This window comes from Cebidichthys violaceus, unplaced genomic scaffold (genome assembly GCF_023349555.1).
Source record: "Cebidichthys violaceus isolate CVI_PGR_0920_01 unplaced genomic scaffold, fCebVio1.0.p SCAF_1, whole genome shotgun sequence".
Taxonomy (NCBI): domain Eukaryota; kingdom Metazoa; phylum Chordata; class Actinopteri; order Perciformes; family Stichaeidae; genus Cebidichthys; species Cebidichthys violaceus.
The window spans coordinates 12784403-12797916 of NW_027176262.1; positions in this window are offsets into that span (position 1 = coordinate 12784403).

Consider the following 13514-nt stretch of genomic DNA (forward strand, 5'->3'; position numbering starts at 1 on the left):
CTCCCTGTGAGTCAAACCTTTCCTGCCCTTACATATATCCACACTAAAGGTCAGACCCAGGCATGAGGTGCACGTGACATTTATCACATCTATGAGACACAAAACACAAAGGTGTTGTCAGCTGGCCAGGCAGACACAGTCTTCTAGGACTGAGAGTCACAGACAAAGATGCCATCCATACTCTCACGAAACAATTCACTTTCTAGCAGGATTACTGTCACGCTGGAACTACTGGAACGCCTCTCCAGTCATTTGCTTTCGTTAAGCAGGTCTGGTCAACGAGTTACAGTCCAGTATAAGGAACAACTCTGAAACAGTTTACCTGGTATTTCTCAAGATATATATCCTAACTATAATTGTCTACTTCTGGTGCGACTTTAACACGCTTGTGTAGGGGCGTGGGGGAGGTTAACTGTGGACTAAAAACACATGCAGAACAGAATCTGTCCACAGGACATTTGCAGGGAACATTCAGGCCTGGGAAGTACAAGCCAGACTGACTGAGTGAGGGCTCTGATTTGCTGAGATCAACACGCCCTTCTCACCACGCCCCCCCCCCCCCCCCCCCCCTTTTTTTTTTTTCCAGCTCCTTCACTCCCAGTCTGCAGCTTTGGAAGTCATACGATACTGTATAGCATGGAGGAGCTCAGAATTTCTTCTTTTCATCAGCCCACCCTCTCTCTCACTCTCATTTTTAACCTCCTACTCTGTTCTCGTTCACTGGCTTTCTTTGTGTAGATAAGGACTGGGCAAAATGAACAAAAAGAGCTGAGGAAAAAGGCGCAATTGTTCTGTTTCTCATGCCACTTTTGGTGGCTTCTTTTAAGTCTAAAATGTCAAGATAGACTCATAAAACACATATGTTCAGAGAAAGTCACAACCTTTAGGGTTGTAAAGGTTTAATGCTATGGAGTGAGCCCTCTATAAGAGTGCATTTGTCATTTGTTAAGAATGCAACAGCGACAACCTATATTGCTGACTCACTGTTACACAGCATTCAAATAGTGACTGGTATTTCTCTGTTCTCTTCATGTGCAGAGTGCACATACTCCAGCTAGTCATGAATGGTGTTTTGTGTGTTTACATACAGGTTGCAGAACATAGAAATATGTGTTTTTCTGCAGAGCCTGCTTTAGTTTGCCCATGAAATTGGGGGCTACTGGAGGGCAACTAGAATGTGTGGTAAATTTCGATGGAAAGACTATAGGCTCTGCCCGATCAAATAGTATTCCAATGGTTCATCCATTCATTAAACACAAGACAACTGAAACAGCTTCCATTGGTGAAGAAAACTGTTCCAAATGGACTGAAGCTGCCTTGAGGGTGTTATTGTTTTAGTTGTTTTGTTTTTTAGATTAAACAACTGATTGGTAAACAGTACTCTGGTCTCCAGTACCTCACTCTCCAATTGGTTATTAGACTTCCTCACAAACAGACCGCAGGCAGTTCGGATAGGCAACCACACTTCCTCCACTCTAGTGTTGAACACCAGAGCCCCCCTCTCCTGCTCACACTGTACACCCACGACTGCTACCCCAAACAGGGGTTTATGTTGCAAAATGGGACTACAAACTACATTTTGTTGCTCAACCCGGATTTACAATGACAATAAAATGAAAGGTTTCAAGGTTACCAAGTCATTGTTCCTATATGTTTACATACCATATCAGGAAATCACATTTGACAAGCTAAATTGAAACTGAATAACTGAATCTATTCTATTCTATTGCATTGCATAGAACAAGCCAGGGTTCGGTTCAGCCCGGTTTTATATTTACTTATCTCCCCTTCTCCTGCCCCTGGATCAATAATAATTGGAACATTTTCTCATTTTAGCTTATACCCTTCATAATCCCTCAGTAAATCCACAGATACCTTTCTCAACAATATCACTAGCATTTTAGTCCTTCAATATTGAGAATGAAAGGCTGTAATCCAATACCCTGATGGCGACTGCTGAGCCAGTTTAATATAATTTCAGTAGTCATGGCTATTAAAGGATTCAGCTTTAAATGAAAACACAGTTGGAGGTCTTGCTACACAAACACTAGCTTTCATTTACGAAGTAATAAAGCTGGATTTGCCTTGTGCTTGTTTTCACAGGGACTTCACTGATATAGATAGTACAGTGAGCATGCAAAAGGAAAAAAAAAATCTCCTAATATCTGCTCCCTCAATCTCCAGATTCACCGTTGTACACCCCCCATACATTTCACTACCTCTCTCCTCTCCCTGCCTCTCAGTGCTTGCACCCACATGGCAGCCTAATCCCCTTCTGCAGCCGATAATGCCTGTTGGCTCTGGCTCTTAGCTGCAATAGTAGATTGGATGAAGCACAGTGCTGCCGTGTCAGTTGGATAAACTGTTCCTGCTCCCACTGACACAATTTCCTACTGTCACCTTACAAGGTATTTCTGCCAGATCCGAAGATCTATAGCATAAAAATGCTTCTCCAAACTGTCCTAGCCTCCAGATATAATAGTCACTGTGTCTATATTATCTTCTTCCTCTACCCCAGTTTCTTAGAGCCCTAATCCACATATTTTGCATGCCATACACAGCAAACTACTGCCTAATCAAACATTGGCCAGGCCTAAGAGGAACTATAAGCTGATGCAGTAGGAACTTAATGCATGACATGAACTTGGATCATCTATTCTGCAGTAGAGCTGTGTTAGTGGCTCTTCGAAACTGTATGCACAGTGGTACTTTGAGCGACAAGCTAATGTCAGCTAATGTCAAATGTACAATGCTAATATGTTGATGCAAAGTAGGTATAATGTGTACCATGTTTACTATGTTTACTATCTGCCCTGTTAGCGTGCACAGATTAGCTCTTAGCCTTAAACACAAAGTACAGCTGAGGCTGGTGGGAATAGTTTGGTGCCATAATCTAAAGAATTGAGCAATTGAAATTTAAGAGATAATATGGATCACCAAAGTCTTTACAATTCATGAAGGGTTCATTATGTGTGGATCAGATTTCATGACAAATATATTTGAGAGTAATTGAGATATATAAGACAGCAGCAGAAGAACCTGGAACCATCAAACGACTCAAATGTCTTTAAACGATTTTTTAAATAGTTGCCGATTAATTTTCTGTGATTAATTGATTTAATTATTGTAGCTCTAGTTGAGACATTTCAGTCTATCTCCCACTGCCTTTTTAAAACCAAACCTGAAAGAATCTTGCTGAGGGGGCTTGCACAGACAGGCGCCAGAAGAGGCAGGGCTTGTGGGGCCCCGTAGAGGACTGGGCCGAGGTCAGACGGACGGGTCAGACAGTCTAAGCCTACCCCTGTGTTGGAGATGCCCCTGGGATAGGTGCTCCAACTCACCCTATCCCGTGAGAACAGTCACACTGCATTGCTCCCCTGGGACGAAGAGACACACTCACATCCATGTATAAAGTCTGTCTAGCGAACCATCCTTAACTATGTCTGTCATTCTACACACACACATGAACATGCAAACACAAACACTATACTGGACTCTATACACAATCAGTGCAAAACATATGAATGCCTGTTAAATAAACTGCCTAGTCAGATCTTAAATGTGTTACTCCCCACATGCACCCAGACACTTTGCTAGTGCATGTGCATACAAAAACATACACATGCACTAGCAAATACAATCTAGATGCAGCCGTATCGTGTGTGCTCCACATATGCGGATATGTGAAGAGACAGTCTATTGATTTAATCATAACAGATATACAGCCCAGGAGAGATGGCAACAACCACCTGAAATCACTTAATTATTATTATTCTGAGGTATGCTGGGTCCATCACCATGGCAACTACATATGTGACCTTAGAGGATCAGAGGATGGAGCATGAAAGACATAATCCTGATATTTCAGCTTGGACATGGGGGATAACCATTAAACAGGACAACCATTGTTGCAGGTTTATGAATATTTCTTTGTGCACTGATTTCCTGCTGATTTATTTGTTTGTCTCTCTACAGGAGGATATAATTACAATATTGTTTGAGTGATGAGAGTCAGCCACATAGTTTTGTGCCACAGCCAGAAAGACACAGTGTTCCTTTGGCACAAAAGGTAGACCAAAGAAATGTGTTTTTTTTACTGTCTATTGCCACTGCTGTCTCAAACTGAAACCAGAAATAAAGTAAAAATAACAGGATTCAATGGAAAATGTGAAATGACCGATGATGATTATTCTAAAGTCGTCAGAGACATCTTTTGACTAAAAGTGAAAGTCTTCTCTGCCTTGGCCCTTACATGTGTCATCCTCCAAACATAGACACCATAACCAATATATACACTGTTGAGTTGAACTGTGGGCCATGCCCCTTCCAGCCTGAGAGCACCAGGTTGAGTTTGAACTGTGGGCCACACCCCTTACAGCCTGAGTGTACCAGGTTGAGTGCACCAGGTGAGATTGATCTGCTAATTAACTGGCTTTGCAGTCACACACTCACAGAATCACGGCAGAGCAACACTGGGAGTCTGGGAGTAAGCAACAGAAGTGACTGAAACAGTGTTTTGTGCAAACCAAAGCTTATTTTGAACAAGGAAGAAGCAGCCGTTGAGCTATCATGCATTTGTAACTGTTGTAACTGTTGTAGCCCATTGTTTGTAGCCATTGACTTAGATGAACTGATTAAGAACTGCAAATACTGATGGTTAAAAGCATGTTGGGTAAATATAGTTAAATGCTGTCATGGTATTTAAATATAATTAAAAATGTGATCTATTTAAAATCATGTGATTTACGTGTAATTAAAACTGTGAAGAACCATGTGAGCTAAGTACAATTTAAAAAGTGATGCATTTGGAAGATTTATCCATTTTAAAAAGCTGCTGATTTATTGTACTGTTAAAATTATGAAATCATGATCAAATTCAGCTAAAAATGTATTTACTGTATTTAATTAATTTACTCACAATATTGGAGATGGATTATTTGCTATTTATTTACAAGGTTCATTTTTGGGTATTTAATTGAAGTAATTTAAGTATTGTAGTCTGTTAACTGCATGTGGTTATCTTGCTTTTCATTTTCTTAAGTGGTGTTTTGTTTGTATTTAAAGGTTTTTCACCTGGTTACTTGATCACTGCATCAAACTTCTAAAATAAAAGAAAGCTCGCAAAAGTGAGGGACCACTTGACACTTGATTTGTTTGTCTCTCTACAGGAGGATATAATTACAATATTGTTTGAGTGATGAGTCAGCCAAATAGTTTTGTGCCACAGCCAGAAAGACACAGTGTTCCTTTGGCACAAAAGGTAGACCAAAGAAATGTGTTTTTTTTACTGTTTATTGCCACTGCTGTCTCAAACTGAAACCAGAAATAAAGTAAAAATAACAGGATTCAATGGAAAATGTGAAATGACCGATGATGATTATTCTAAAGTCGTCAGACATCTTTTGACTAAAAGTGAAAGTCTTCTCTGCCTTGGCCCTTACATGTGTCATCCTCCAAACATAGACACCATAACCAAAATGCACACAATATAGCAAATGTGCACTGCATCATGCTAATTTATGAAGACATTGGCTGTAGTCACACTTTTCTTTTTAATGTGACTTTTGTAATCAGATGCATCAGATCTTAACTCCCTTATGTCCGCATATGTGAGTCCGCACTTGACACTTCAATGCAACTTGCCTAATCGGATGTGATTGGATACTTTTCATGGTCAAAGGACTACCTCAGCATTTTGTCTGGCTTATGGGATCCCAATGCGAGCAAGATCTGAGTGTAAGTGTATAGTGTCCAGAGATTTGACTGCAACAACAACACAATCCACCAAATATGATTATATTGGTCAACAGTTGCACGTCATTATGCATCTTTTAACTGACATGGAAAACACAAATGCCAATTTATGGCATTTATTCTATTTATCTGCAACTCCTTTGGCCACTTTCCAGTGTACACATACACAGACTTTTTATTGCATGCTGTAAGAAAATACAGTTATTACCTTTCTGTCCAACTCTCTGATCTCAATACAGTTTCTCTTCTGCAGCAGATGATTTTAAATGATTGATCTTTTCACTGATTCCCATTTTAATATAAAATATGTCGGAAAATGGTGAAATACTCCCTTAACAATTTCTCACAGTCCAAGGTGGCGTCTTCAAATCTCTTGTTTTGTCCAACCAAAAGATATTCAGTTCACTAGCCTTTTGTGTAAAACAAGGAAAAGCATCAAATCCTGACAGGAATATTTGCAATTTTTGCTTAAAAAAATTACAAAAAGGATTATTTGTGAAAAGTTGTAGTTTCATTTTCAGTTGATCAACTGATCGATTAATAGACTGCAGCTCTTGTGCTAAGCAATTATTTTTATAGAGCGATATCGGATTTTAAGGTGTATGGAACATGCAACTTTTAAACAACTTCTATGTACTTCAAAGCCACAGACTCCATCTTTGACAGGAAAAAATATGTTTGACTAGGAAGAGGAGCAAAAGTGTCATATTTATTTTGCATTACCAAGAATTCCCAGTGTTTCTTGGCTTCTGTCACTGATTGAAGCCAGACATAAAGGGGTTTCTTTCATGATAACGTGTGTGTGTGTGTGTGTGTGTGTGTGTGTGTGTGTGTGTGTGTGTGTGTTGACGAGTTAATTCAACACAACACAAACTAAGCACTTACAGACATAAAGATGCCAAATGTGGTGAAGTGAGACCTCTGCTAGCAGGAGGCCGCGGACCTCTCGCTCTTTCGTTGTTGTTTGAGCAACGAAGTCACGCTAAGAAAAATCAGCTGGATCCGGCTTACAATGAAAAAGTATTTATAATTCACAAATGCTAAAAGACAATTACAAACTGAATTACACTGTCGACAGTAAGGAATCGCGAAACCGAGTTCAAAGACTCTCCCCCCCTACCGGCCTACAAACACCAGTTTACAGTAAAGAGGATCGCCAAGAACTGAACAACATCTCTCCGAACAATGTTTTTATACCCAAAAGTCAGTAGTTTACTTTCAAAAGTCCATTATCAGCTTTGTGATTGGCTGGAATCTGATTGTCTCCTCCTGTCCTCTGACAATGCTCTCCATTGGTCTAAGTGATCCGCATAATGTCTGAATAGTGTCCTCTGGTCCGACCTGTCCTCCTCCTCATAAAACTGCATGTACCCGACCCCCATGTTTTCTTAGGGCTATCTTCATCTACATCTCTGTTTGATCAATGCATCTCCTTCCCCCACTGTTAACACCTTACATTCCTGAAGTCGGCTCACCAAACTCCTCCCATTATCATACAGTTGTTTTTGGATCTGAAAAGCCTGTCTCAAAGGTCTCTCTCTTTCCCTCAAAACATTCAGTAACTTTATTGTATAGTTTGATACATAGAATGATTATACTTTTATGATTTAACACTTTTCCAAACAAACATGTTATAACATTATATCCACCACTAGGAGTGATTATTAAACACACTAACATTGCTTTTTAACTTTAAATTCTTCACACAAACAGGAAATGTCTCATTTTACTGCAGGATGTGGTGTGACACAGTAAGTTATTACCAATTATAAGGAGTTCATGTCATATGGGATGCATAATAGAGGTGGAAAGATTTGGAAAGTCTTGAACTTTTGTAATAACTCTAATACTAGAACATTTTGCAAGAAACAGTGTGCCTGCTACTGCCACAAGGACGTTGCAAAATATACACGTGAACATTTCCAGTAATAAGATGTATCATCGAGGTTCATTAGAGGTTCATTTGAGACATTGCTTTTCTCATTTCTGCAATTTTGAGATTCTGTTGAATGGAAGGCAGCTATCGCTGTGGGAGGAGAAGCGCGTCAAACTTTTGTACTTTTTTATGATGATTAAGCCCGCAGGATTATAGTCAGTGTGCTGTGCACAAGGCTTTACAGCCTTGTTGCGCCACAGCCACACTGAATGATCTGAAATGAACGCAACACAACTCTCGTGAACTTCTCATGTGAATCCACCTGCAATTGAATTCCAAGGTCAGAGGAGGGAGGGAAAACGAAACAAAAACATTTATTGCATGAGACATAAATCAATGTCTGTTTGACATCCACATGAGCACATACAGAAGGTGTTTTAGGAATAGCATCCCTGCTGTTTTTGCTTTAATGTTTAGATATGGATGCCTTTTCCTTAATCAAGACAAGAATGTCAACTCAATCACACTCAAATGCACAGAAAAATATTCAGGAGTAAGACCAGGACAGCTAGAAAACAAAACCTTTACCATTTCTGCTCTCAGCTTTAAAGAAAACTTTAATAACTTATGTTACTTTTGGTACATATTCACAATGTATTTCTGTACACTATGCACTTCTCTCTCCCGCTCTCAAATTCTCCATTAAAAGAAGGTGTGAAAGTTATTTAGAGGTATCATCAATATGGCGCTGGCCCTTTTTTAAATGGGGCTAATTCATTCACTTGTGAAGTTCAAAACATTGTCAGAATTTCAATGTCATTGGATACACAATAGAATATAATTAGATGAGTGCACTGACGTAGATGGTATGTCGCTACTACTATTCATTCTATTTCAACTTGTTCACATTGTCAGGCACACCCTGTACAAACCCCATGTGTTGTACATTATGTGTCACACACACAGATAGGGGTGGGGCCAGATGGATCCACAACAGGTGGATCCGTGTGAAAATACAGCAGATACAGTAAGCGATGTGAATGTGGGATGTGGAGGCACTGTTGAACCAGGTCAGCAGAAGAGCATAACATTCAGAAGTAAGCTATAACTGAAAATGGAACAGGTTGACTTAATCTGCTCGGGAATTTTCTTGGTTGTTCCAGGGTAAGGTGTTAAAACAACTCTTGGTATACCTTGCCGCCACTCATGCCTGTCTCACAACTGAACTGCTACATATACTTCACATCATAATCTACTCTTGAAGCTCACCAATCTCCCAGCCCTCGCCCTGTTTGTCTCAGCGATACTTCAGCAATTCACCACTGAGACATAAAAGAGAAGGTATGACCTGAGCACATAATCAGTCACCACTAGCTCTAGCACCACTGCAAAACGTTCTACACGTATCCCACTAGATGCACAGATCCAAGCTACAGTTGTAGGGGCCAAGCAAAAGTGGATCACGCAGAGCCTACATTCTGTACAGACAGCTACAATTAGGACTTAATTGTCTACCCACTGAGCATAGCAGGGAAATAGCCAACTTCCTGTTGTCTTCGCTAACAGGTTTGTCACAGCCAAATGGCCTTCAATGACCTTGACGTGAGTGCAAGAATTTACTCAATACAACAAGAAATCTGATTGGTTTATTGAACCTTTTTGTAACCCATGAGCAATATTATTGTACAGTAGCATGCACTCTGAATTGTGCCTAACTACGCTCTTTTGATTGAACATTTTCGGCTCACCTGTGAGGATAATTCGTTTTGTGCTTTAGATCAAGTTGTAAAACAAATGTAAGTTTGTCCAAGTAAATGTCCAAGTTATTTAGTTGTAGCCACAAATTGATCTGCCTTTTGTGAAATGGCAAATAAGAAATTACAGGTTCATTCTATATGTCACAATAAGTCAACATTGGTGTCAAAAACTTTGTTGAAGAGGAAAACAGTTCAAAATGTACAGATCATTATGGTGTTAGAAGGACCTTCATTCTTTAAAATAATTAATTAATTCTCAATTATCTTTTTTTTTTTTTTTTTACATTACAAGCATCTTCATGCCATCAGTAGTGTTCTGTTTACTGTTAGCCAACTGCAACACTGTTTTGAAACCAATGGAAATAATTACAAAGAAATGAGAATACAATTAGCCAACGTTTTCTGAGAATCTTCCCTTAAAACTGCAACTTATAATGTAAGCAGAAGTTCAGTCAAGATGACTCCCTTTACACTCCTTTTCATTCTTAGTCTCTCTCTCCCTGTGATTACTCTTATCAGCTGATTGGGGGCGCACTTTAAATTAACCAACCAGGTTCTGCACAGTTTCCTTAATCACATCGTTGCTGTCAAACTTTAAAAAATGTTCTCCTCTCTGCTGCAGTCAGTTGTCATTTCAGCACAATCGGATGCGACCCTCCTCCACCCCAGTCATCTCCAGTCAGCATCACACAGGATGGAGTCCAATCACTAAAGACTTTGCACTATTCAAATTGTATGCATGTGTAAGAAATTATTGTTAAATTCGAATGAAATATCTTCTGATTGAAATGATAAAATCTAGGCTATTGATGAAGCAACTTGCAATAGTTCCTTGATGATGATCATCAAATAGAAAGTGACTAGACCCAAAAATTGTATTTTCCATAAAAAAAAGTGTATGGCCGAATAATCCGCAAATATGGACAAAGCCAAAACAAGACATATTGAAACTTAAAAAACTGAAAGGAAATATACTTTGGAAAAAGTGTTTCAAACTGTCAAAATGATGAGTCAATAGAGGACATTTTGAAACTTATATAAGAGGAAGAGAAACAAATGTATCGGAAAACCAATTTTTCTGAAAATAAATAGTTACAAATTCACCTGATAAGCCATAATGAGCAATGCTTATCTGTGGCTGGGTGTGCTATTTGCATAACCAGCCATAGAGACATAACAGCATGGTCATGGTCAACTATTTATAGTACGAGTAATCATTTGGATGGATTGCATCATTGTGACTTAAGTGCAAAAATACAATCTAAGACCCCAATAAAGAAAAATATTTACTTCCATGTGATGCCATGCTTGTTGACAGAGAAGGTAGGATGTCAAAAATATCATATGCTGTAGAGTTATAGGGTACCAAGCAAGTGCAGACTGTGGTTCCATTATATGAGTGCACATGCTTTTAACTGCATCTAACTTTACTGCGTGTGTGTGTGTGTGTGTGTGCGTGTGTGTGTGTGTGTGTGTGTGTGTGTGTGTGTGTGTGTGTGTGTGTGTGTGCGTGTGTGCGTGCGTGCGTGCGTGCGTGCGTGCGTGCGTGTGTGTGTCTGATCACAATCCATACAGTCAAGATAAAAATGGATGCAGAGATGGGGCAGAAATTGCATGCAAAGCTTACAGTAAGTCCACAAAGACTACCATTCACAAACTGTAGTTCACATATGAAGACTTTTCGTGTTACGTACTGACCTCTGGTGGTTACACACGACACTGCAGGAAGAATTAGCCCTAAAATGCTATAAAGGAAACAAGCCACAAGGTGGAGAAAGATGACAGCAGCAAAAGTGCCATGTAGTTGTCTGAAAAACACCCCCTCAAGTCAGATACAAATCCTTTTTAAAAAAATTATGAAGGGTTTTATATGGATAGGCTAATGCTCCTGAAAGGGTAGCCTGCTGTAATTTAGATATTCAGCCAATACAACAGATACACTATTACAGGAAAGCCACTTCAGCCTCTGCAGCAAATGTATGAGCAAAGAATCTGTGCAATAACAGACCAGCAGCCATGGTTTCATAAAATGCTGACCTCGCTGTTTATATAAAAGACAAGGCAGGAAAGGCAATCATAATCTAAGAAGTCAGGGGAATAATCATTAGGATATTTAATCAGCACACTTTAGATTTTACCCAGATAAGTTTGGCCCCTTTTGTTCAATAAAAAGAAAGTATTAAAACATATTTACTATATATTCTCAAAGTCAGGTATTGAGAAAAAAAACAGCTATTACTTAAGTATTGATACCAACACTCAGAAGTGACATCAGAACTATTTAAAAATGTAGACTATACCGTATTTGAACAAACCAACTCACACAAATAGCCACGTTGTATAGGAACAACAACCTAGCAATGAACAGAAGCCTATTAGTCTCCCAGGTGGCGTTTGGATACCCTTTCCACTACTCAAGCATCTTGAGTAGTGTTCATATTTCTGGTCAGAGTCCAGGAGTGTGCAAAGTAGGGGAGGAAGTCGGAAGAGTGTTGCCAAAACAGCAGGATCACAAGGTGCATACAGTGTGTTTTTGGAGATCTGCAGGTTATATTTACAATTTGTTTCAGACTGTTAACTTGTTTGACTTGTTGATACAGACAAAAAAGTGTGCGTTAAGAGAGAAAGTGGACTGTAGTACCGGTCTGTGTTCCCCTAAGGGAATTTACTTATTATTGTTTCTTTGCGCACTGTGCAGTATGTGTGTATACTACTAATGAACATCATCTGTGCAACTGTGCCAGTAAAAGTGTGTTTTGAGGGGCCATTTATTTTAGCAGAGTTGTCTGTAATAATGATATTGTTGCACCATCGTTTGATATAACTGAGATGGTCAGGGTGACACGTGGCATGTTTAATCTCTAAATTGTAGGATATATACAATAGTGAAACTTCCCATTACTATTCCTCACAGTCCAGTGTCGACCTAAGATTAACATTAATAGTTTTTTCTTAATAACATTTATTGTTAATGAATCTCCTCTTGACTGACTAACTGCTCAACGGACTGACGTTAATTGTTTCAGGCTTATAAGTAATGTGTACGGGGTGGCGTAAGGTTAAGGGACTTGAGTCATCTTATTTTGCAGCTCTGTCTGAGGTTTTTAGCACTAATTTCATTGTCTCTGCTTTACAGCCAGCAGATTTACTGTATCATTCAGTCTACTGCTCTCCTAAATCCTGCTTCTACTAGGCTAAATTACCTGCCCAGCACCAAACCGCTGACAAAACATGCTAATTTTTGTGAGGAAAGTCTACAGCTAACATAACAGTAGCAGCATACATCACTCATAGGTGTCTGAAGAGCCCTTGTAAAGCTCAAAGTGGGTGGCTCCTGCCGACTAGGAAGCTCAACTTCTGGCTAATCCAAAAATGGGCAAAGAGGTGGATCGTCGGTGGAGCTTAGGTGGGCACGTAACTTACTCAAAAGATTTGACAAACTTTCCTTCACAGTAAGAAAACGATTGAAACTGAAATGGTTGGAATTTGCTGTAAGCTGATAAGTGATAACTCTTCTGACAAACTTATTAAGAGGTTATCAATGATTATTTTGAAAGCAAGTTGACATTCTTGCCAAATTTGAAGAAATCCACTCAAGGTGTTCCTGAGATCGCTGGGTCTGACATGATATCACAGGGGCTTTGTCCGTTGACCACCAAAATCCAATCAGTCCAGGTTTGAGCTCAAATTGTAAGACATTCCCTCCAGCTGTTCCTGAGATATTACGTTCACTAGAATAAGGTCTCCGGTCACGGCTGTTGTCGGCGCGGAGGCATAATGATGTGTCTGGCTCTCTTGGTCCCATCTCTCTGTTAAAACTGGGATTCAGCTAAGATATTATTCCCAGTAAATCAATAACACATTCTTTGTGTACAAAAACAAAAGTTTTAATTAAATACTATAAAATGAAAAAAAAAAAAAATAGAAAAACAATTTCCATTTGTTGTCATTGTTTTAGTTTCTATTGCGTTTGAATAACCACATAATCCACAGCATAAAGGCATTAATCTACATTCATTCACACATGGCATTTCAAACAATAAAGTGCTAGTTAACCAATCTAGAGTACACTGAGACAATACCTGCCACCCTCTTTGAGACAGTGGAAATTTAAACATACATGTGCA